Source organism: Corvus brachyrhynchos, unplaced genomic scaffold (genome assembly GCF_000691975.1).
Source record: "Corvus brachyrhynchos isolate BGI_N302 unplaced genomic scaffold, ASM69197v1 scaffold105, whole genome shotgun sequence".
Lineage (NCBI taxonomy): Eukaryota > Metazoa > Chordata > Aves > Passeriformes > Corvidae > Corvus > Corvus brachyrhynchos.
This window is the reverse complement of record NW_008238452.1, coordinates 1,415,139-1,439,305: the sequence shown is the minus strand read 5'-3', so window position 1 is coordinate 1,439,305 and position 24,167 is coordinate 1,415,139.

Here is a 24,167-nt window from a genome sequence, read left to right as displayed (position 1 = left end):
CACGTGGCATCCATCCTGGATATCCATTTATTCTTACTGAGTTTCTTCCATCTATAAATGGATAAATAATAGGAGTGAAAATCACCTGGACCATTCACATGTTACCTTTGTTTGGGCTTCTGGATGTCTGTGTTCATTAGTGGATCTAAGACCTACGAAGAGTGTCATCATCAACAACCAGTTGAAGATTGAACCTGTTACCTTTTTTACAGACCTTGATTGTTGGTGGCAGATGAGTAGGAGTATGCATAAGTCCCACCTGTGCTCCATCTCTCTCTCCTGTAACAAATACAGTCTGAGCTTGCCGTTAACAATGCAGAAGTGACCTGTATTTGTGGAATTTTATTTTCAGATATTCTTAGCCCTCAATTTACTGAATTTTTCATGCTGACGATCAGAATGCTCACAATTAAAATGTCTTAAAATAGATCTTACGGCGTAGTCACAAAAAAAAAAAAGGGAAGCTTGAACATATATGTCCTTAATTGAGACTTTCCAGATGAACAGATGTTTTAGAATGAAAGGTAAACCATATTTTAATTTTCTAATTCACGTTTAGTTATTTAAGGGAAAAAAATATGTTTAATGGGTTACAGGCACTGATATAAATTAGACAAAGTATCATCTCAATAATTAAAAATATTAATTTAAAATTAAAATTGAAAATACCATACTTAAGAATTCTAAGGCCTCAGTTCTCCAAACAGGTCCATGGACTTTAGTGTCCAATTACAATTGGTAGTGTTTATGCACAGATGTATTGTAAATAATAAAGTTTGCAGAAAAGCAGCAGAAAGATCTTAAATGTTCTACTTGCATGGCTTGTATCTTCCATGTAGAGTCTGACAATAGTGATCAGAATAGTTTGTGGTGAATGTTAAACGCTGACTCCATGTCAAAACTTTAAATAGGACACAAAAATCTTCCTTACATATTCTCTTTATATGTTCGTATATTGATTGACTGAGACATTTTGAGAAGTGTCCCTACTTTGCTGTGTCAGCCAGAGGTTCAATGAAAAGCTAAGCTAAAAAAAGTCTTGACAGAAAGTGTCTTATTAACTCCTCATGAACGTACTAAGAGATGTTCTTAAAGTGATGTTCTTATTAAAAAAAAGCTTTCTTCAATTGAATTATTTTGTGCATAAATCTACTTCCATGGAAACAAGAATGATGGGGTTTTTTTTAAAGTCGTCTTGAGTGCATATTTAGGTTAGATAAAGAAGGGAAGCTTGCAGTTGTCCCCACTCACTCTGCTTTGGTTTGTGTTATGTAGCTGTCTCAGCCTGTGAGAACTGGATTCCTTTGGGATGAACCTAAACTGGAAGATGCAGTCCAGGAGTGCATCTAGCGTGCCACAATCACTAAGTGGCATTCAGTCCATGGGACCAACTTAGAGGTAGTCTGGAGGAAAAAAAAGCCAAATAAAAAAATTCTGTCCCCAAAAATACAAAGCAAAATAAAATGAGTGTTCCTGAGTACTCACTGATGTTTCCTCCAGAAATTATTTTTCTGGACTTTACTGTTTGCTGATATGGAGAGAGCTACTGATGACTGAAAGGATTTACTGCATACCACAGCTCTGTGATCAGTTTATTTTCATGCCAAAACTAACACCAAAAGAGACATTTAGCCTGAACTGGACTTTCTGTCTTGAGATGGCATGGTCATGGTATATGGCAGCTGTGGCAAAGGAAGGGTAGTGATGCCTGAAGAGGCCATCTAAAACAGAGACTGGACAGGAGTAAGGGAATAAAGGTAGGTATTTATTTGAAAGGCCTTCGAAGTCCACCCTGGGGAGCCAGAGGCTATTGCCAAGATGGACCCCAAGATGGACAACAGGTCATGAGTTCTCCACACTTTTATAAGTTTGGTTCATTTGCATATCAGGGTTAATTCTCCAGTTAAAGCTTCAGTTAATGATGTAGTTTCCCCCAAGCTTGCCCCTCCCTTTAGAGGCTTTTGGTTTATATTTTTGGGCCTAGGACAGTCTGAGTGTCCTTGGAGAGCAGGCCTGGAGAGGCTTTGTTATGGCTGCCTGGCATGAGAGAGCAGAAATTAACAGGCTACAAGAAACTTCAGAGTTACACACTAAGCAGTACAGGATTTGAAAAATATGAAAGTTAAAACCTAAGGCATCAATAGCAGGAAGACATGTGTGTGAAACTAGCATTAAACTTTCCATTTCCTTGCCTTCAGGTCTGTGAAAGTGTCTGTAAAATCCTTGATGATTCTACAATGACTTTTAAAAAATATTTGTTCACCTGCCGTACTTTGTTCCATTTACATTTCCTTCAGCTGAGAAATGTAATTTTAAGTGCTGTCCTAGAGAAGAGGGATTGCTCTTGGTGAAGGAGGTTGTATCAGTCAACAGCAATTTTCTGGCAGATAAAATTTTCTAAACCAATCTTACACAAATTTTCTTTCATTGCAAGAGAAATATCTGATGGAAAAAAGTATTATCTGAGACAACATAATTATCCTATGGCAAAATGGTATGTACAGGATTTATGCAATGATTGCACACAGCATAATTTTGTTTTTACTTTAATGAATGGAGACGTAAAATGTCATATTTATGAAAGAATATTTTAAAACACTCTTGGTTTCAGCTCAGTATTAGTTTGCTCAGTATATATAGGCCAAGTTTTCCCTTAAGCATGTCAGTTACCATCAGAAAAAAACCAGGAAGATTGCCTGGACACATTTCAAGAACAGATCATTTAAAACTCAAAAAAGAAAAGCCAATGAAACAAATCCACACCTCCCACTTGTTTTTAAAATGTCTCTTCAAAGTATAATTTTCTAAATGTAACTTTTGAGGAGAAAACAAATTTCTCAAAGAGAGATGGTCCAATTTGTGAGTGACTGGAATGGTCGATGGCTCAAACATTTTCTGTGTGTGTGTGTCTGTGTGAGGGGAAGGGGCAGGCTGGGTCTTGCGTTGGTGAGGAGATGCTCTGCTCCATACACGTCCCCACACTCCAGGGCTGCATCCCAGCCTGGCAGTGGCTGCCAATCCCTGGCACAGCAGAGGCAATGCTCCACACTCACCTCTGGAGCCCCTAACCCAGCTCCTGAGTGGCCAAATGACCAGAAGTCCACACCTGGGGAAGGGCCCAGGAAGGCCAAGGGGTACTTAAAGCAGAAGTAGGGCAGGCACATGTCTTGACCCTACCTCCTCTTGGAATTTCTATCAGATGGACACTTTTGGAACCAGGGCTGGTAGCTATGTTTCTTCTTTTGTATCTCTCTGTCCTTTCCTCCTTCTAATTCCCTCTTCTTGGAATTTTTGAGTAACTTAAAATTGAACTGGCTTAGAGTGTGCAGAGTTGAATGGGTTAAGTTAATGCTTTAAGATGTGTTTCATGGTGGTTGAATGCTGCTCTAAACCTTTTGCCAAAGTTCTCTGATTTTCTGGGGTTGCCAGAAACGTTTTCTGTTGTTTTGGCCCTTTGAGACTATCTTGTTGGTATTTCTCCCATGCATCTAACTCAGTACATGAACAACTGTAAAGCCCTTTCAGAAGTTTCATCGAGTGAGTTTTTTGGTGCCTTGCACACATATGGAGGAAGTTAAGACTCTACCTGTTTAAATATATCATGGGTTATTTTTTTCTTTCAGGAACATGAGCTAAACTGGGAATAAGAACAGTATCTTTGTATCTTTGTAGTAGTAGCCACGCACACTCTGTTCCTATGCTAGGGCTTGTTGCTCCATTTTCCTTAGGATTATCTTGTAGGAATATATGGGCATGCAGCTCAAGGACTGAAATAACTATGAGCCACCTGATTGCATCTTTCTGAGATGTTGTTTGAAAGTAATATTTTAGTACAAGTTCATGGAACATTAAATCTCAGACAAAGAATAAAAAAGCTGACAAATAAGGTGTTATTTTATGGAATTACAGATGGAAATAAATTCTCACTAACTGTGGTGAAGCATTATTGTCTTCCCTGGAGAAACAATTATTGTCTTATTTTTTTGTTTAAAAGAGAAATGCAGAAATTTTCTTTTACAGCAATTAGTGGTGATGCATGGAGTGAACTGCTAAGTACTCATGACTTATCTGGATAGACAGGGCTGTCCCCTGCTAATCACAATGAATATTGGCCTGTCCATAAAGAGCAAGGAGTGATATCAAAGAGAACAGTCAGCTATTACCAGGGCAAACTCTTGGCCATGAGCTTCTGCAGATGATAATGTGAAAAGGCAGAGATGAAATTAAAAGCAGTGTTAACTACCCAGGAGGCACAAAAACATGTGATTGTTTCTTTGCATTACTTGTGTATTGTACTTGTGCATTGAGATGATATTTTTCAGTATTACTATGTGCATTTTTTGAATGTAGAAAATGCTATGGAATTATTTTTATATGGTAGCAACTGTATGAAGTATCCGGCTCAGGCAACACAGAGAACAATCACTACATTGCATATAGATGGGGGGAGGGGGTTTAAGCTGTACAGTCATTTGCTTTGGTATGTAAAAATATCTTCTATTTGCTAAGGTGTGACCACTGCAGGGTATGTCCTCCAGGGGAAGTGTTTCACTGTGCAGACTTCTTCTTTCTGGTAAGTCAATAGAACCTCTTTTGTCCTTACCAAAAAATTCCCTTGTAAAGGAGGTTCAGTGCCACTGATGTGAGGTTTCTGTTTCACACAAATTCCTCTGATACTGTGGAAGCTGTTGAGAGCTTTCTCCTTCCTTATTGATGTTATTGCACTGTGGAGAGCATTACAGAAAACTTCCTGACCTCTGCACAGGTCCTCAGGGATCCATTTTGGTTCAGGGAATTAATTGCCTTTTTTTCTCTGAGGGGACATCTTTGCAGGTACAGGTTCCTGAAGTATATTTGCATTGCAGTCCTACTGTGACTATTGCTGCTTCAGAAAGGCTTAGCTTGCCTTAGAAAAAGCAGCTTGGTGGTTTTTTTTGCAGTACAGAAAGCAAACAGCCTGACCCTGGGCAGGTGGGTATTGCAACCTGTGCTGAGTTTTTTTACTATCACAGATTCTCTGCTGGCAGAACCTGAGCTTGATGCCTTGAGAGGCTGGCTTGGAGTAACTGGTTTAGGGATGTCTGCAGCACTGTGATTGCAGTGTAGATGTGTCTCAAGGAGTAGCCTGTCACATGTAGATGGTGATAAAGTTTGAGGAAGAGCTGCTGCTGGGTAAAGATTAGAAGGATGTAATAGTTTACTAGATCACAGATTAATAGAATGGTTTGGATTGAAATGGACCATAAAGATCACCTTGTTCCAGTGGTCTGCTGTAGGCAGGGACATCTTCCACTAGACCAGGATGCTCAGAGATCCACCCAGCCTGGCCTTGAACACTTCCAGAGATGGGGCATCCACAGCACCTCTGAGCAACCTGTTCCAGTGCCTTGCTACCCTCACAGTAAATTTTTTTTCCTAATATCCAATCAAAACCCACTCTCTTTCAATTTAAAGCTCCTCCCCCACATCCTCTCTGTGCCCTTGTAAAAAGTCCCTCTCCATCTTTCTTACAGGTTCCCTTCAGGTGCTGGAAGGTCACATTTAGGTCACCTTTTCCAGATTGAATGAACCCAATTCTTTCAGCCTTTCCTCATAGGAAATGTGCTCCATCCCTCTGATCATCTTGGTTTCCCTCCTCTGGAGTCACTCCAACAGGTCCATGTCCTTCCTATGCTGGGACCCCAGAGCTGGATGCAGCACTGCAGGTGGGGTCTCACCAGAGCAGAGCAGAGGGGCAGAATCCCCTCCCTCCCCTGCTGCCCATGGAGCTCTGGATGCAGCCCAGGACATGTTTGGCTTTCTGGGCTGTGAGTGCCCATGGCCAGGACATATCCAGCCTCTCCTCCACCAGTACCCCCAAGTCCTTCTGGGCAGGGCTGCTCTCCATCTGCTCATCCCCCTGCCTGGATTGATATGAGGGGTTGAATGTTTGTTAAGTAAAAGCTCTCCTAAAGCTCAAGCCAGAAAATTCAAGAGCAGGTAGAACTGGTAGTTACTTTCAGTCCTTAGAAACTCTTGCTGTATTGGGGTCAGGTGGGAGGGTAGCAGAAATCTGTAGAAGGTGGTGTGGTGTGGGGGAAAAGAAAGACAAACTAAGGACCTGACAAGAGCAAAAGTATTAAAACATGCTTTCTTTCTTCTGAGTCTCATTTTCTTTCATTTAAATGCCTTTATTAACTTATTTGTTGCCAAAGCCTATTTCCATATTTTTGTGTGCAAGGAAAATGTAATATTTCCCAGTTGCTTTTTTATGTCTTTGGCTCCCCCAAAAGCTCAGGGGAGTGGTGATATTTTCAAATTATTTTCTTTCAAATCACAGTTGAAATTTCACCTCTTCCTTAAGATTTTTCTGTAAAATAATGGCTAACCTTTAGGAACTTAATTCCTTGGTTTATTAAATAATTTTATTCGCTTCAAATCCTTAAACTCTTCCCCATGTTATAAAAGTACAGAGGTTGTTATTTTTTGTAGCATTTCCTTTTGTAAATACTGAATATTTCTACTGGGAGGAAGTCCCTTAGGTTCCAAAAATAGCTCAAATTAGGCTTCATTATTAGTGAGAATATAAGAAAATATTGTGGACAGAAGACTGGTGGCATTTTCAAAGGTTTGTGATGAATGAGTTCAGTCACCTTGAATCCTATTGGATGGCACATCATTAATGCCACCATTCTTTTTATACTTTCAGTGAAAAGATGTTTGTGCTAGGAGATGGTTTCCTTGCTTCTGCATTTATGCAAAACCCTTTGTGCTCAAGGGTAGCCTTTTGTGTTAGCTTACCTGCATTAGGCCAGTTAACCTTGGGTCAGACTTAGTTTTTCTATGCTTCAGCTTTTTTTTTCCCCTATGAAAGGAGAAAAAGAAATGTCCTCAAACTCCAGGCCTCTATTAATGTTGGAAATAACTGGTTTGCTAAAGGTGGTGATGTTGAGGTGGTAGCAATGAGGGGGAGAAGAGGTAGGGATATGGGCTACTGCTACTCCAAAACTCTATTCCTTTTATCCTGAAAATTTTACAATAAATAAAGGTTAAAATTAGGTCCGTGGGCTGCATGAGGGTGTTCAGATATGTAAGGGCTCAGGGTCTGGTTCACAAATACAGAGCACTGTGACTAGGTTTTCTAACTCCAGAAATATTTTCTTTCTGCAAAGCTGTAAGTTCGTGCAACTGACTTGTGAATGCTAAAATAATAATGTAAGCAGACAACCCATTTTTTGGCCACGTTCTTCGAGAACAGTTGTTCTGTTAAATGAAGTTTATTAAAAGTGAGTGGTTTGCCAGAAGTTGTCTTCTCCTGGCAAACAAGAACCATAAGCACAGAAAGCTAGCAGCACATCTGTAACTCCTTTGACCCTCACCAGTTACTAAACCAGTGTAGCTTCTCCAGGCTATCTTATACTTTCAATTTGATTTAAGCCTGTAATGTCACTGACATATGTCTACATATCATGTTGTTTGAAAGAAAGTGTCTTCAGGAGAAAAGATGTTTTGCTGTGATTAAGGGACTATGTTCATATTTCAGAGGACAGTTTGTCCGTCTTTAGTCTTGTGGCCTTAACTCATGCACTTGATTGGAACCTTAGTGCTATCCTTGTTTTTGTCCTCAGATGCAAGAAGTCTGCTGAAGCTAGAAAATCTAACTGTGAACAGCCCCAAAGCTTTTAAGTTTTTTCATTTTATTTATTCAGAAAGCAATGAAAAGCACCTACATCACAAAACACACTTCAATATGTGTCTACTGGGGCACAAAAAACAAAGTCAGTACTGCTGGAGAGAAAAAGGTAGCTGTGTGTTGCTTCTGGTTTTGGCCTCCCTTGTGAAAAACAGAAGCTACTGTTGCTGCCAGATGGAGGTGTTTGTTCTTGCCTGCTGGATGAGAGGCTGCTGCAGGATAGGGCATCTCATTTTTCTGCCATTGCAAATTTGGTATAAGGCAATTGAAATAGAATAGTATAAACGTAAGAGCTGTCTGAGTTTTTCTGAAGACTGTCATGTAGAATAGTAGGCCAGTATACCTGCTTATTCTGGACGGTACTTTTTCTCTGTCCTAATTAAACCAAAATAAATTCACGAAAAAGTACCCCTATTTATATGATTTGATGGCAGACATAAATTTGCAGCTGCTTTAAGATGGTGGCTGTCACTTCATCTGGAATACAGCCTGCAGAAGGGCTGCATATAAATAGTGCTGCACCCAGACAACATTTCACAAAAGCAAGTGCTCCAAAATATCAATGCACGATTCCAGTTTTTCGCTAGGCAGCTGGCTCCAATCAGAGTGGCAATTTGCTACGTATTAGAAAAGTCATCTTGCTGCTGGCTGTCCTATAAAGAGAGCTTGTTTGGTTCTCCTTTAGAAATAACAGCTATTGCTGGCCTCTTTTATTGATAATGCAATACATGGTGGTAATAGCTGTGTAGTGGTTGAAGAACAGCTCCTTGGGACATTTTTGATCCCTTGTCCTAATTGTGGCTATAAGGAAAAAAACCTGATGTCAACTGGGAATTGGTGAGAGGAAATGAAGTAACACCCATTTTGGGCCAGGTCTGAATTTGTGGTGCTAGTGTACACAAAATGCTATCAAGATGAAAGTGGTGAAGAAATTACTGCTTTGATCTTTTCAAAATAGTTAAATAGGAAATCTTGACTTGGGAGGAATGACTAAAGAGTCACCTGAGAACAGAAAAGTGTCCTATGAGAGAGAGTAATCATTCCTCAGCATTTCCTGGAGTTGATTTGCTAAGACTGATTTTTTTTCTGAGCAATGCTTGAATAGAAACTGATTGAATTGACATTCTTCTTTACTGTGATAATTGTTTCTTTTTCCCATGGATGCTACATCTGGTTCTTTTGGAGGAATATCTTAGCTTCTTTTAGTCCAGCTCTTAGGAAAGCCTGAAGTGATTGATGTAGGCATGGTTAACATAAATGTGTATGAGCTTATAGGAGTGAGGAAATGGCTCTTCATGAATAGGTGCATAAAAAATTTCAAAGCCAAAAAGAGGTGACCTAAATAACTGGTAGAGAGTAGGCTTTGCATTCCTAGATTACTGTGGCATTGAAAGCATAGCAGTATTTTTCCTGAGAGAGCAGACAACATGATTATAGGCTACTTCCCAAGCTAGTTAACTGTTTTTGGGAAGGGATCCTCTTTCTGAATGTGTGAAATGAGCAAAACCTGAGAGTGATGAAAAATCTGAAGTACATTTGTAGTAAAGTCTTATACTTGGACTTTAGAGATTTCCTTTCTCAGACCAATTTTAAGAGCAAGTTCTAGGCTGTGCTTACCTCTTGCTAAAATTGATATCTTACCTGGGCTGTTGCAGTTGTGAGAAGTGTGTGATTGTCAGGGCACCTGAATTTCTTGAATCCCTTTGTGAGATCATGCTGTACAGAGATATGCCGAGTCAAACACTGTGAGCCCCATGAAGTCTTACAATCTGTAGAGAACAAGAGCTGACAAAAAAGTCCTTTTCCATGGTTTTGTGTGTGTTTTTGGTGTGCATGGGTTTGGGTTTTTTTAAATGAAGTCTTTCATGTACAGCTATTTTGAGGATTAGTGGATTATTCTCTCTCTGTGAAAGGATGCCTTCTCACTTTTGGTTGGATGAGGGCTGTGCAAGCATGCAGCAGGGCGATGTTGGACCCTGTGAAGGTTGAACTTTCTCAGCCCACCGTTGAAGAGGGATGTGTCAAAGCCAGCAGAGTCTTGTTCTAAAACATCCACCACAAATCCCAAACATAATTCAGTCTGGTGTCACAACTGATTCAGCTGTGTTGATGGTAACAAAAATTCCTAGAGTAAAATGAGACTTTGTGTCAGAGTACGTGCTCCAATTCATTAATTGGATTGCAGAATCTTCTCTCCTTTTCATTAAAATGCAGGGAGAATTAAAGTTAAATTTGTTTATAAAGTATGTTTCTCTAAATACATTTACTTCTGGGGCAGAAATATATTTGCCTGTTTCCCAATGACAGAAAGAGAAGCTACAGACTGTCTGCAGTTTATTTCTCAGTGCTTGGAGCTGCTTTTTATTATTCATTTACATAATTTCTGTTCTTTGAGTCATGATCTAAGCTTTGGTGCCTAAGAATTTGTCTAATTCCTTTCCAGATTATCTGATAGTGTCTCCCTCTACAACTTCCTATAACAACAAATGCCAGAACATTAGGATCCACTGTGGGAAGAAATACTTTTAAAAATAATTTTAAAATGAATCCCCTTTGGGTCTCACCAAGTACCTCCTGGTTGTGGTGTTGCAAAGAGATGGGGAAATGTGGTTCTGCAGATTTCTTGCATGATTTTGTAAATCCTTCTCCTTTGGAACTTCTCGCCAGCCTTTTTACTCTTATCTCTTAAGGAAGCTGCTCCAACCCTTTGAACATTATAATTACCTCCTCTGTACTTTCCTTGGACTACATCCTGCTCTGCTACATCCTTCTGAACTGACTTTGTACAGCACTGAAACTCTATAAAATTTGTGGAGAGACATGGATCCCGTCGTCTCGTTCTTCGCAGCATTTCTAACAATGCTCAGAGTCTCTCTCAATTTTGGCCCCTTCTGCACACTGGGCTGGTATATCTGGAAAGAATAATTTGGCCAGGATGACTTCTAGATCTTCCTCCTGAACTTTGATTCCCATTTCTGAGGTGAGCATGTGTAAGTATAGCTTTTCCCTGAACACATTCCTCTGTGATGAATGAACTGGTTTCCAACCTTTCTGCCGACTTGCTTTGTGTTTGCCTCCTCAAGTATACCTTTCACACCTCTGTTTATCCCATCCCTTCTTGGCTTTCTCTGATGTATTTTCAAACATTTTACTCTGTTTGAAAGCTTTTTAAGAGGCACTCCTCCAAATTTCTTAATTTCTCTTAATTTCCATTTTAGGTTGGTCCTCTCATCTTGTACAGGCTTTCATATTTACCTTAATCCAGAAAGCTTTCAACTCCTTAAATGCCAACATTTTCTGTAAGATGGAACCTGTAACATTCTTTCCTACTGAGGCTTGCTTGGGTTTTATTCTATATGCAGGATTTATTTATTTTTTATTTATTCCAACTGCAAAAATCTTTTTAAGCATGCTCTGCAGTTATGTAATAGAGATTGATTTTTCATGCTGCTTTGGTATTTTTAGTTAATATGCATTCTTCTTGACCAGCTATTTTTAAGTCATCTAGAGATTAACTTGTTTTCTGTTGCTCAGTTTGAATTGGCATCATGATCTCTCTGTATTTAAGTCTTATTAGTTACACTACTATCATGTTTTTCTCAAGAGCTCTCCTCAAAAACTAGGGTAGAAATCCTGTCCAGTCATTTCCAGGATCTTGCTGTGTTGATTTTTTAACTTATGAGATTAGTTCTAGCCTTTCCCCTCTGTGGATCCAAATCAGCAATTCTGTTTTTCACTTTTACATTTATTAACTAGTAACTTTAATGTATTTTATTATTCATGCATGGCATGGCTGTAGATTCACCTAGTTACTGCAGAAAAAAAAAGTATATTTGAATAGGGGTGGTTTTTTTTGCTCAAAGGTCAGATTTTTACAGTTGACAAATAATAAGGTTTATGCTTATTCTGTCTCTCTATTACTGAGTCCATGTATTTCAATTATTGCTAAAGTTGTCTTCTTCCTCATAGAGAATCCTAGACCCGCTGAAATTACTAAGAATTTTGCAACCGGGGGGGATGAAGTTTAACCTGTTGCCTTCATATAACTTCAGGATAGTGCAGTCACCTTTCTCAGTTCATAGCTGTATCTCATACTAGCATGCTTATCCCATTTAGAGATTTTGGCCTTACTCTCTGGTAATAATTTCAAGTGTGTGTTCCTCTGTTTTTTGTAAATCTGTATTATTATAGTTGAGTGTATATTTCTGAAACTATGAATATCTACCACAGAATAAATGCCAGCTTCCATTTTATCTAAACTTTATAATTTTCTCATTTACGTAGTTTTTATTACCTTATACTCTCTGCTCTTTTCCCAAATGCTAACTAAAATACCTGTACCTGAATTGGGATGAGATTGCTTATTGGAAAATGTAGCAGAAAATTGTCATTGCTCTTAGGACATTTTCTTTATTGACACTAGATTTTTCTGTCATCACATAGCTCTTATTTTGCCATGTCCCAGCAACTTGTTTTTCTACTGAGCCTTCTGAATACACAGGCAGAAAATGCAACATTCAAATGCCAATGAATAAAATTACAAGGTTTAGCAAACAATCCACCAGAGAGGCAGCGGGTTATATATTTACCTTAGCTCTACCTTCATTACTTCTGCACTTCCCTGCAACAGTAATAAAATGTGTTCACTGGGCTTTTTGTATGCAGTAAGAATTTTAATTTACTCTAGGAGGAAGAGCTAGTTCATAACTCAATAGAACTGACTGGGCTCATAAGTTATTTAGTTCAGCTCCTTGTGATAAAATCTGGACACGACACCATTTGTTATGTTTTTTCTGCCCTCTCAGCCCTGTACATTGACTCAGAGCTAAACAACTAAAGTGGCAAATGGATTTGTTTACAGTGCAAATCAGAGCCTGATCGGAAATAATGCAAAAGGCATAACCAATTACATGTTTCATAGTGCAGGGTAGCCTGAAATGAAAAAGATTGAACTGATCTGTGCTCAGTGATGCTGTACAGTTACTGAGCCACGACTGCCTTGTGGTTCTCAGTGGCTGCAAAGGATCTGATGCTGCTCTCTTCAGGATTGCTCAGGCACACACTGAGAAAACAGGCTTGCTACACATTTGCCTTTACTTCTTTGCTGTTACTGTAGTGGGTAGTACAGAGAAGCATTTTCCACATTTAATTCTTGAGGAGAACAAAAAACCGATTCTATGTCTGAGATAAATAGTCTGTGTGTGCATGTATAAACTGGGAATTTTGTTCAGTTGGAGAAAAATGGAAGGGAAATAGGGATGTAAAAATGAGGTCAGAAATAGTTTAAGTAAATATATTATTATATAATATCAAATGATATTATATATAATGGATAATATAATAAAGAATATAGTTTTCCTTGCAAAGTTTTGTGCAAAATCTGAGGAAACAGTCTTACAAAAGTGAAACTGTCAACAAAGCAATTAATTAGTCAGTGTTTGTCCTTCTTTAAGGCTAAGTTTCAGGTTATACAGGCTTAGCACATGGCAGGGAGGGTGTTACAGTTTCCCTTCAACACAGTCTTGGAAGCCATGAAGTAAAGTTGACTCTCATGTAAAACTCTTTTTCTTGCTTGTTTTTGCAATCAGGTTTTCCCCCACCCTACCACTCCAACAGGTGCCTGTCCTCTGGAGGAATTCGAGACCAAATGTCAGTGATCTGACTTCAGGTTTATGTTTTCATACCATTACGAGGTGTTTAGATTACTTCTCCTTCTTTTTGTGTACTTATTCTCATTATAGGAGTAAATATGGAGAGGCAAAGGACAGTAACTCACAAAATTTCTTTGCAGCAGAATTGTTTTCACAAATACAAAATCTTAATAACTTTATGCTGATCACATATCAAATCTAGTTTTAGCACTCAACACAGCAGTGGCAAGCAAGGTCCATTTAAAGAGAAAGCAGCTATTTAATGTGTGCATTGCATTTCTGAAAGCTTGCTGCAGTGGTTGGAGGCTGTGCTTGCTTGTTGGCTTTTCAGGAACAGTTGTTGCAATTCTTAGGGATGCAGCTTATTGAACACTGCACCTTTTGAAAGGGCAAACAAAAATATGTAAGTAATCTTTCATTTGGAGTTGGGCACTGGAGAAAATCTGATCATAGATGTGTATGTTTGGTACGTGAAAATGTCTCAATATTTATTTGGGAAGACTTAAAGTATTCGTTCCTGTATCACCATTGCTGCTTGGCTTACCTCTTAAAATAATTTTGGAAAGCAATGAATTGTCAGATGTGATGGATTCTATATTAAAAAAAAAATTAATTCAGCCTAAGGGATTCTACAATTGTTGATTGCAATGATTTTGTGTGAAAGTGTGAGTCAATTTAAAACAATGGTCTCCCTTTGTAGTAGAATGCCTTATATTTTGGTAGTAGTTCTGGGCCTTCTATGCAAATAATGGTACTGGAGCATATGTTAGAAATTTCTTTTTCAAATCATCTTCAAAGTAAAGTGGGATCAAAGTGTCAGGAATGTAGATCAAAACCATCAAATGCTCACAAATATATATTTATGTATGTATTTTAATCAAGAGTTCAAAGGAAGATTATAAACACTATCTTCTTGATTTCATTAATGGCAAAGTAAGCCTTCTAAATCAGTGTTCAAGTTTCATCACGATGAGGACAGTTGAGTGTAAGAAAGATGCTTCAAATTTTGTTAGGATAATAACCTCCGTCTCCCTAAAATGCTGAAAATATTAAAGTAACCCCCACGGGAAAAGCTCTTACCCTAAATATGGAATCATTACCAAATCTGTTGATTGGAAGAATAGTTACTGCAAATGAAATAAGTTTTCTGTGCTGATACTTTTCTTCTCTTCTCTATAAACTGTAGTGTTGAAGATAAAATAGATTGCACAGAAGGGCTCAGTTTCTATGGTTGCAGCAGTTTTCTGAAGTATGCATTTATAAAACAGGACTCTTCAATTATTCTTCTAGTAGGAAGTGAGGGTGTGTGAGAAGTTGTAAATATCAAATTCTACTGGTTGTTTGCTTCTTTACTTGATTATGTTTAAGTGTTCAAGGAGACTTCACCTCCTTCTGTGATGAATGCCTGAATCAGATATACCAGAAAGCTTTCACCATTTCAGTATTTTAATGGTGCATGCCTCTGGTTTGCTCTCTGTCCTTGAAAAACCATTTATATTTTTCTAGTTGTCTTCATTTTCCTCCAAGTTTGTTTATCAAATTAATCACAGACAGCTTTCAGCAAATTCACAAAAGTTCTGCTTTGCTGTAAAAATCACCCATTTTCTGGAATGCTTTTGTTCTGACTAATAGGATAAAATTAAAAATAGTGTTTATTCAAGTAAAAAATCATAAATTAGAAAACTGATGTCCTCGTCAACTTTTGCTTTCCAATTTTTATGAAATCTTATTATTGGAACAAAATCCCTTAATAATATTGATAGATTAATTACAAAAATTTGTTAATAATAGCATGCATTTGTATTACTTATTTTTCTACTAATGATTTTCAAGATATTAATTCTAGCTATTTTTGTGGCTGTTCTAACCTGACATTTGTTCATATTTATTTCATTAGTTGCCATGTTTAATGTACCAGCATATCAAATCCACTCCAAATTTCAACATAGTTGCAATGGGAATAGTTTTCATTATGTTCTTCATTTACAGTGAAGAACTATTTTCTGTTTATTTTTCTATAAAATGACCAGGGATTTGGGGAAAGTTGACCAGCTAGAAACTGATATGATGCTGTTCTGCAGGATTTCAAACTTTGCTGCAACAAAGTGTCTGTCAGTGTATAAATCTGACTCACAACAGTCCCTCAAAACATTCCTAGCAGGTAGAGTGATCATTAAACAAGCCTTTAAATGTTGATGCACAGCTGTTGGTGTGGAAATAATTAAAAACAGTTGTTAACTAAGGCTTAAGGATTTGCCAGATTTGGCATGATTTGGGAGAGTAAAACTTTCCATGCAAGTAATAGAAAGAGGTGGGACCTGGCTCCAAAATTTTTAAGTAGATAATATGAGATAAAAGACAGAAGTGGATTATAGGCTGTGTAGTAATCCAGGCTAGTTTTTCTCTTGAGGAGATCCATAAACATCCTATACAGCAGAAAAATTTTTAGCTCTTCATTTCTACCCTTGGTCACAGCTCACCACTCATGATGCAGCTTTTCTCACAGTCATGCCCAAAATCAAGTCACTGACATTCTGTGTTTAAGGAAATAATATTTCCCTTCCCAAACTTCTGAATAAATCTGTTGATTACTCTCCTGTCCACAGCTCCTCTCTTGTGCCAGCATTGGTACCAAATTTGTCCTTTGCTGAGCTGTATCAATTTGCAGTTTTCTTGGCTGAGCTGAGATTTTCTGTTGTGCTCCTCAGGTGTTGTTGGCTCAAGGAGGAATCTAATGTTAGAACTACTGTGAATTAAAGGAAGGAAGGGACTGAAGAGTGTATGAACAGTGCTTCTTCCCAGTAGTCAATGTTGTCTTACTCCTCTCTTAATAAAATGCAGTCTGAATGTTTGCTCAGGAATTAAGATGACGTTAAATGTCAAAGAAAAGCAAGGCAGCTGCTGCCAAAATATCCAGCAGTCTGGGACCAGAAATGTGCAGACAAGGAAGCACAGGATGGCTGAGAGCATGCTGCTTGCTCTCAGCACACCAGCAGTCTCCCAGTTGTCAACAGTAAGTTTTGAGGAGAAGAGTGGGGCAGCTTTGGGTATTTTCAGAAGGCAACTTTCGTTACACTGATGAAGTGCAAGGAAGCAATGATAGAAGTAACAGATTAGTTATATATATTAGTTATATAACTATTAGAAATTAAATTACTTAGTGTTCTATGTTTTGAGTTTGGAAAATTTTTTTTCCTTCTCTGTGCTGCAGGATAGACTGTGCATGTATATTTTTGGGTCACTGACATAAAATTATGCACAGAGACACTCCAGTCTGGGTCTTGAAATCATAAAGCAAACAAAAGTATCAAACACCTCCCCCTTTGTCCCCTCCAAGAAAGGAAATACACACAACCAAAATGAACTCATCCCAGTGTTAATCCTGAACCTATCCTTGTCACTGTATCTGATACCAGCTATTAATTCAAATTTGTGAAAGTCTCTCAGTTATTGCTCATTCAAAAGGCTCTTCAGACATTTCTAGCACTTAGGATCTGATACTCAGATAGCATGAGTGACTGGAGATCTTTGCTCATATTACAGAATAGTTGTTTTTGGAGGGAGGGTTATAGCTTGTTCTGATGAAAACCAAATGCTGTTGCTCTGTGCAGCATTTTTATCTAACTGACAGCATACCATAAAATCTCCCTGAGTTTCCAAACTCTAAAGAGAGAGCAAAAATCTAAACTAGGGATTTATTTAGTATTTCAGAACTATTGTTTCAGATTTTGTTCTATGGTTTTAATGAATTTTTTGTATTTATTTCAGTCTTTCTAACATTGCTTTCTCATATTGGGCGGTGCCACTTACTGTTCATTCTTGAGCGGCCTAAGAAGCACTCCACTGATGTAATGTGCCACTTAGGATTCATCTCTAAGCTCACAAAGTAATGTATTCAGGAAGAAATGCTTGTAGAGAAATGTTGCTGGAAATCTGACAACAGCCTTTTATGAAAACGTGGCTGTTTTCATCTGTTCAGGGTGTGAAGAAGTGGCACTCAGCCTGGCCCAGTTCAGTTTTCAGATCAGTCTAAGTGCTGCCTGTTGATCTCGCTGCAAATGGCAGCAAGATGTGCTTTGATGACTTTTGTTCTCTGCTGCATAAGTTAGGGGTTCACTAAAGGAAATTATCATTTACTGGACCCTTTCTGATCAGCCTGACTGCTCTTCACTTCCTGTCAGAACAATGTGAAGAAAATATCTCAGTGAAACAGGGAACTTTTGTGAACTTTGGTTTATTTCTGATGGGTGGAGGCTGTGTCTTGCTCCTTGATAATATTTGTGGAGCAATATCAGTCAGCGACTCATGGACATTTCTATGGTATGTATCAACCCTGCCTTTAACACATGAAGTTTTTTTGACAGATTGTTACAAAAACAAGTTTTCTGGGTTCAGAATAGATTTCCTCTGTCAGCTGGGAATCTCAATAACGCACCAGTAAGTTGGGTTTCTCTTTAAAACACTACTGTCTGAAAGAAAACTAATCAAAAAGGAAATGGTGTCCCTTCACAGCCAGATGTAGAAGACCAGCAAGATAACTTGGGGTAGGGAAAAAACATCGAAAAAATCCAACATCTTGGTAATGAACCCTGCTTTGCCTGAGCATTATTATGTATGCTTCTTATTTTTACCTGAACGTTAATATCCAGAAGCTGAGGGCTGGCTCTAGAGTAGATCTTGTCATCTAATAGCTGTTGCTTCTGCATTTTACCATCTACGTGCAGGTGTGGATATCTAAAATATTTGGTTGTGTTCTCCTGTGGTATGAATACTTTTCTATATTTTAATACCCACTGAGTGTGTATCTCCAGGGATATTCAGTTGTTGCTCCTGCAGTTGTTGTACTATCATCTGCCCAGACAAGGAGTATGCAGGAATGTGCTTGTTTATAATTACAGTAAAACCAGAAAGCTGTCAGACCTTGTTTCATGCAGGTTCATTGAAACATTGAGCTCAGCATGGTTTTTGTTTCAATAGCTTCCAAAATATGGCCTACAAGCTGCTGTTTTCTCCCAAGCCATTTTTTTTTTATTTGCTGGTACTCCTTTTGCATCTAAAATTCCCTTGCTATGACAAGTTTCTTTTTCAGTGTATCAGTAATGTCTAGTTGAGTTATTTTTCTCTCTGTTCTCACCTCCCAATAGAAAAATTTATATACCGTGTTTGAAGTGTGAGTATTGAATGCATGTATGAAAGAATTTACTTTTCAAAAATGTTTTTTTCCTTTTAGGGAAGGAAGAGTTGGTATGCAATGCTCTTACCCATAGCTTTTATGTGTAGATAAAAACATAAGAGCAATTTAACTAAATAAGCTTAATGTGTTTTTAACAAGGCAGTCAGACATTTGGGTTGTACCTGTTTATTTTTAAGTAGTGAGCACCCCAAAGAATGTAAGAAGGCTTTTAAGCTGGCAGCTGTGTTTTATTAGAAGATAAACCTGAATAACTAACTCTCTAAACATAGAAATCTTGAAATGATGTGAAAAAGAGACACATGAATCAAGCACCTTAGATGTAAATGTTCATGTGGAAGAATACCAAGTAGATACTGATAACCTGGAAGTGCAGAGGTCACACTCATAGTCCTGTTTTTCACTTGCCCCTGTGTGTGACTGGGCAAAGGTGATGGAGAAGGGCTTCAAAGGGAATGCAGAGACCCTGCTCACCATTAGCTTTGATGTGCATCCCTCCTCCCACTGCTGCCACTTTACAGCTCTGAAGGTTATCTCTCATTGGGACCTGCTGTCAGAAGTGGGAAACTGTAATCTTGTTTTCAGTAATTTGGTTTTATTTTGCATTTTCTTACTTTTCTGCTGTATGTCTGAATTCGGCCTCTCAGTAAATGCTTGCAGATAACCATCCTTTTCATTCAAAAGAAAGCCATAAAGGCAAATGAAGATGCACTCAGAAGGGTGCCATTTTTACAGCACTAAATGTTGGAGAGCTTCTTAGGTTTTCAAATGTAGCAGAAACAAGCAACTTCTCAGAAGAGGAGCTCCACAGTCCATAATGTCATTGAGGCTGTGGCTGAACTTGAAAGTTGCAGGAATTGCTCTTTCTGTTATGGTTTGCAGGACAGTAAAATCTAACTTCTAATTGCTTTAAAGACAGATTTTGTAATGCATAGAAGGTCAGAATGCCAAACACTAAGTGGAAAGAGAAAACTTTCTTTTTTAATTTAAGATTTGTTTCAAAATTGCATAGTTTCAGTTTTTATTCACCCTTTCAAACATCCCATATTTGAACTTTGCTCTTTTGACCCATATTTCTTTTTCTGTGCTGTTGTTTATACTTTAAAACCCTTACGTGAACTCTATACTTTAGTCCTGTTCTTTGCTTTGAGCCCTACCTCAGAAGGTATCAGAGTTGTATGTGATTTAACCTGATTTTATGATATTAAAATAAATGTGCTTAAAAATAGAAACCCATCAGTCTGTGAAAAACTTTGTGATCATGTTGTCCTCGTACTCAATCTGTTCCATTTAGCATTTCCTATTTATATGTGCTGTATCTGTATTATGCTAGATATGGGAATTTTGCTATTATTGTCAGTGACTAAATTTATACTGACCTGAAAAATAGAGGTTTTCAGGATTTGCCTGGGATGTTCTTGACTGAGTGTCAGAACTTATTTTTAGCCTTTCATGGTGATCTACAGAAATCTGGTCCCATTTTAATGAATACTTTGGATACTTAATGTTCCAGGAGGTTTATAGGATATAAACATAGGATTAATTTGTTTTTTTTTTTTTTTTTTTTTAATGGAGCATTTTCAGATTTACTCAGAAAGCAGAATAGGACAGAAAGGCAAATGTCTCAGAATGTTCAAGCTAGGGTTTTTCCCATGAGGAGTGCAGGAAGCAATGAACTCTTTAGTACATGAAAATCTAGTTCTTAAGCAAAAAAACAAAGGCAAGGCTTTCATGTTTCCAGTGGTATAGGATTAAATCACCCAAAAATAAATGGATGAGAGAAAACCTTTAGCTTCACTAGCTTGACTTCTTTTGGAAAGAATCAGCTGAGCCCATGGTACTTAGTCATTGTGCTTCATGTTCAATTTAAATAACTTTGCAATCTTTTGGCTTTGTTGATTAATTACACATCACTTTTAAAATACTCATAGCCAAGTCATTTCAAGGAATAAAATTTTACAATCTCCTTCACTGCTTAAAAAGTTACTTTATAATTTTTTTTAATTGCAGGTATGGGAACATTTGCCAATTAGACTAATATAAAATGTGCTGAAAACAATGAGCATTATTTTTACCGCTATGCACAAAACCCCTCTTTAGTTGAATATAGTAGTGTAAATTGGGTTAATCTAGTAGGCACTGTTGGAGTTAATTATCATCCTATATTTCATGGTAGCTGTGAGATACAGTATTTACATCTGAAATAAAGGCAGCTAGTCAGAAATCCAGACGTTCTGTGTGAAGAAAGTTTGGCTGATTATTGATACCCAAAGGGTATCAATATGTATTTGTGTGGGAGAAGAATCTCACCCAGGAAGCAGAGAGAAACCTTGAAAATGGAGAAGGAATGTTTTATTTAACCTGAGCAGATGCAAACAGTGTTCTTCCAAGACAAATCTTTGGAATGGGATGAATGAAAGGGTTCTGATGCTGTGAGGGGTAATTGTTTCAGTTCACTTCCACTGTGTACAAAGAAGCAGAACTTGATACATTCTTGTAAACAAGTATTTTGTACCAGAATTCTGATTCAAGGCTCTGCTTCTGATACCAATCACAAGATCAGGATTTTTGAATTTGAGGATATAGGAATTACCACTGTGCGTAAGATGGACTTTTGGAAGCTAACTTTTTGGTTTTTTTCAATGTTTTACTCTGATAATTACTATGAGATTTTGTAAAGCTCTGTCCTGTCATATTGATGCAACTCTTCAGTCTTCTGGGACTGTCAGTGTGACAGGACTCACTGACAGCCTAGAAAGCTGCCAGGCTGGTTCTTTTAAAACCCTTCAGTTATCTGGATCTGATTTTTAAAATGTCAGACTTCAAAAGCTGCTAGCTAACAGATTCCTAACTCAATACAGGAAAGTGTTTCATCAATCCTGGGGCACACACCTTTGTCTCTGAAGTATGCAGCAGAAATATTTATTGGGCACTTCTGTCTTTTCTGAGTTGCAATTAATCATAATATTGCTACCACATTTTAACAGGCCACTGTTGTCACTTGGTTTCTTTTTGCTACTAAACACTTACAAATGTTGAATTTTATCAAATTTTTGATTGGAAATAGCTCATAATTATTCTGAAACATGCCTTCCAAATGCAGTGCTTTTTCTCCACCACAAAGCACAGCATAGAAAGGAAGTGGACTTTTGAAAATTTAGAGGTAGTATTTTGAAAGAGCAGGAGGTTTGGCACATAGAACTGAGACATCTGGAAGCGTAAGAGGGTAAACATGTCTGTAGTTCATATTTGTTTTGCATCATTTTTCTTGGCATGGCTTGAAATGAAGTGCAAATCAAAGCTGTTGGTGATTTTGTAGAAATAAAGAGGAAGAAAACACTTTCTTTTCATGGTATGTATTTGTGGGCAATCATTTGATATTTTGACACTGAACTTATTCACACCCCAGTGTTCTTAGTTCCTTTGGGCAGAAAATTGGTGCTGGTTACACTAACACTTGCTGGCTCCAGGACAAGGCCACAAATGAGCACATTATGCTGCCTGCCTCTTACATCTTTCCACCTCCAGTTCTGGGATGCAGTGTTTGGCAGGATGATTCTGTATGTGTCAGTCTAATGTATTCTTCTTCTCAGTTCCACTGACAGTCATAGTATTATTTCATTAAAAACTTGTCATAAAGACTCTCAGTGCTCCCAAGCACTCGAGCTGTAGGATACATGAATTCTGTGTTGGCAGATGTGTTGCATGCTACAGATTTGCACTGGGTGAACTATGCAGCTGAGAAAGGTCAGGAATGCAAGATTAGACCTTTGTCTAATCATTAGATTTGTTAGATATTCAATGTTCTCAAGTTAGGGCTTAGACTTGTATATGAGTCATTTGCAATCATGATGCTTCCTACCCTGCTTAAGGACATATTCATAATGTTATGTATTTTCATGATTATTAATAAATTGTGATTGATACCACTTGGGTACCAGAGTGAGCATAAGGTGATGAATTAAATCAGTTTACAATTTCCCCCCTTTTATGACTGAGGTGTTGTAGTTTATGCAGTAAACCAATGACTGTGAATTTCATCCCATTTGTCATTTACATCTCCTGTTCTTACCCCTTTGTGAGTGTTATGTGCTCTGCAGTGTCTTAGAGCAAACAGGAGCAGTAAATTATTTTAGAGGACACCTTTGGCCAGACAATCACATCTCTTTCTCTAAACTTTGCATAAAATGATTATAAAAATGATAGGACTAATTTTTTTCAGCATGCCACTACTTTCTAAGCAGTTAAGCAAAAGCATTTAGATATTTGCTGGATCAATATCTGTAGTAAAAAAGTAAGGCTGATTTTTGTGCTAAATAATTAGTGCTTAAATAATTACAAGTTTTATATGCAATCTATGTTAAAATTAATAAAATATCTGGGGAAATTTTGTTGAGAACGTTTTCTATAGCTAGAATTTTGTTTTATCACTTTAGCTACTCAGTTTACATTGTTTCCATTGTAACAAAGGGATCAGGACATAGACCATGCTGAGATCCCTTGGCAGGCCAGCATTTTGCTTTTCTGTGGAACTTTATTATTTTAGACCTTCAAAACAAACAAAAAAATCAGCCTGTAACAGCTAATGCTTGTCTGTGCTAATGAACCCTTAATATAATGCAGATATCTTGACCTTGCAGACAATCAAAACAGAGTTTGACTTACTCAATGACAATGCCCTTTGATTTTCCTATCTTTTCTTAAAGTGTCTTGTCACTCACTTCAGCCTTCAAAGGCATTTTGTTCTGGCCGCTGGCGTTATAAGACATTCATGATGACAGTTACACCCTGTATTGTCTCTTGTGCCTTCAGTTCACTGCCAAAGGCATTTCATACTCTAGTATGGATGAGTCTGAAGGCCAAGTAACTTGTGTGTGTGTGAATATCTTAAAAAAAAAAAAAAATTGCCTCTCTTTTGTGCTGTTTCTTTTGAATATGCAGATTCAGGTGCTAAAGGCACACAATTAAACATTTTTTTTTATTTTGAAGCTTTTCATAATATCTTTGGAGAAATATTCTTTAAGGCTTAATTTTGCAAAGTTTTTTCATAGTTTTTATTTTAAGCATGGACAATGATCAAGCGATTTTTCAGAAGCAGGAGCACAAACCCCTCAGGGCTGTACCTTTCCTGCTCACTCTCCAAACTTCTATTTTCTGCTGTTGGTGGCTTTGAAACCTTGAGACTTTTAAATCAGTTTTTAATGAGTTACAGGTACTCAAAGACCAAACTCTTAATTCAGAGGCTCTCCCAGGATGCTGTACTGAATGACATGACCTTCTGCACTGCAGAAGTGACACTTCTGACACCACGGAATTTGCTGGCTTTTTTAACCATACAGAAATTATTCTAAAATTAAACAGCTGAGAGAAGTTCTCTCATATCAGTCACAGAAGTTGGTTTCTATCATCATTAACAGTTTTCTTTCCTCATTCAGCCATGACTTGCATGTTAGTATATTTTTATGTGTTTATCCGTGTGTCGCGGGTTCGGTTTGTAACCGGGCGGAAACACCAATTTAGTGTAGTGGTTTGGTCCAAAATACTCATTACTGTTTATCTGCTGTGAGATAAGAATTAGGAGAAATGCAAAACAGGCACCAAACTTGAAAGAATATAAAGAAGTTTATTAACAGACCTAAAAGAAGAAAAAAAA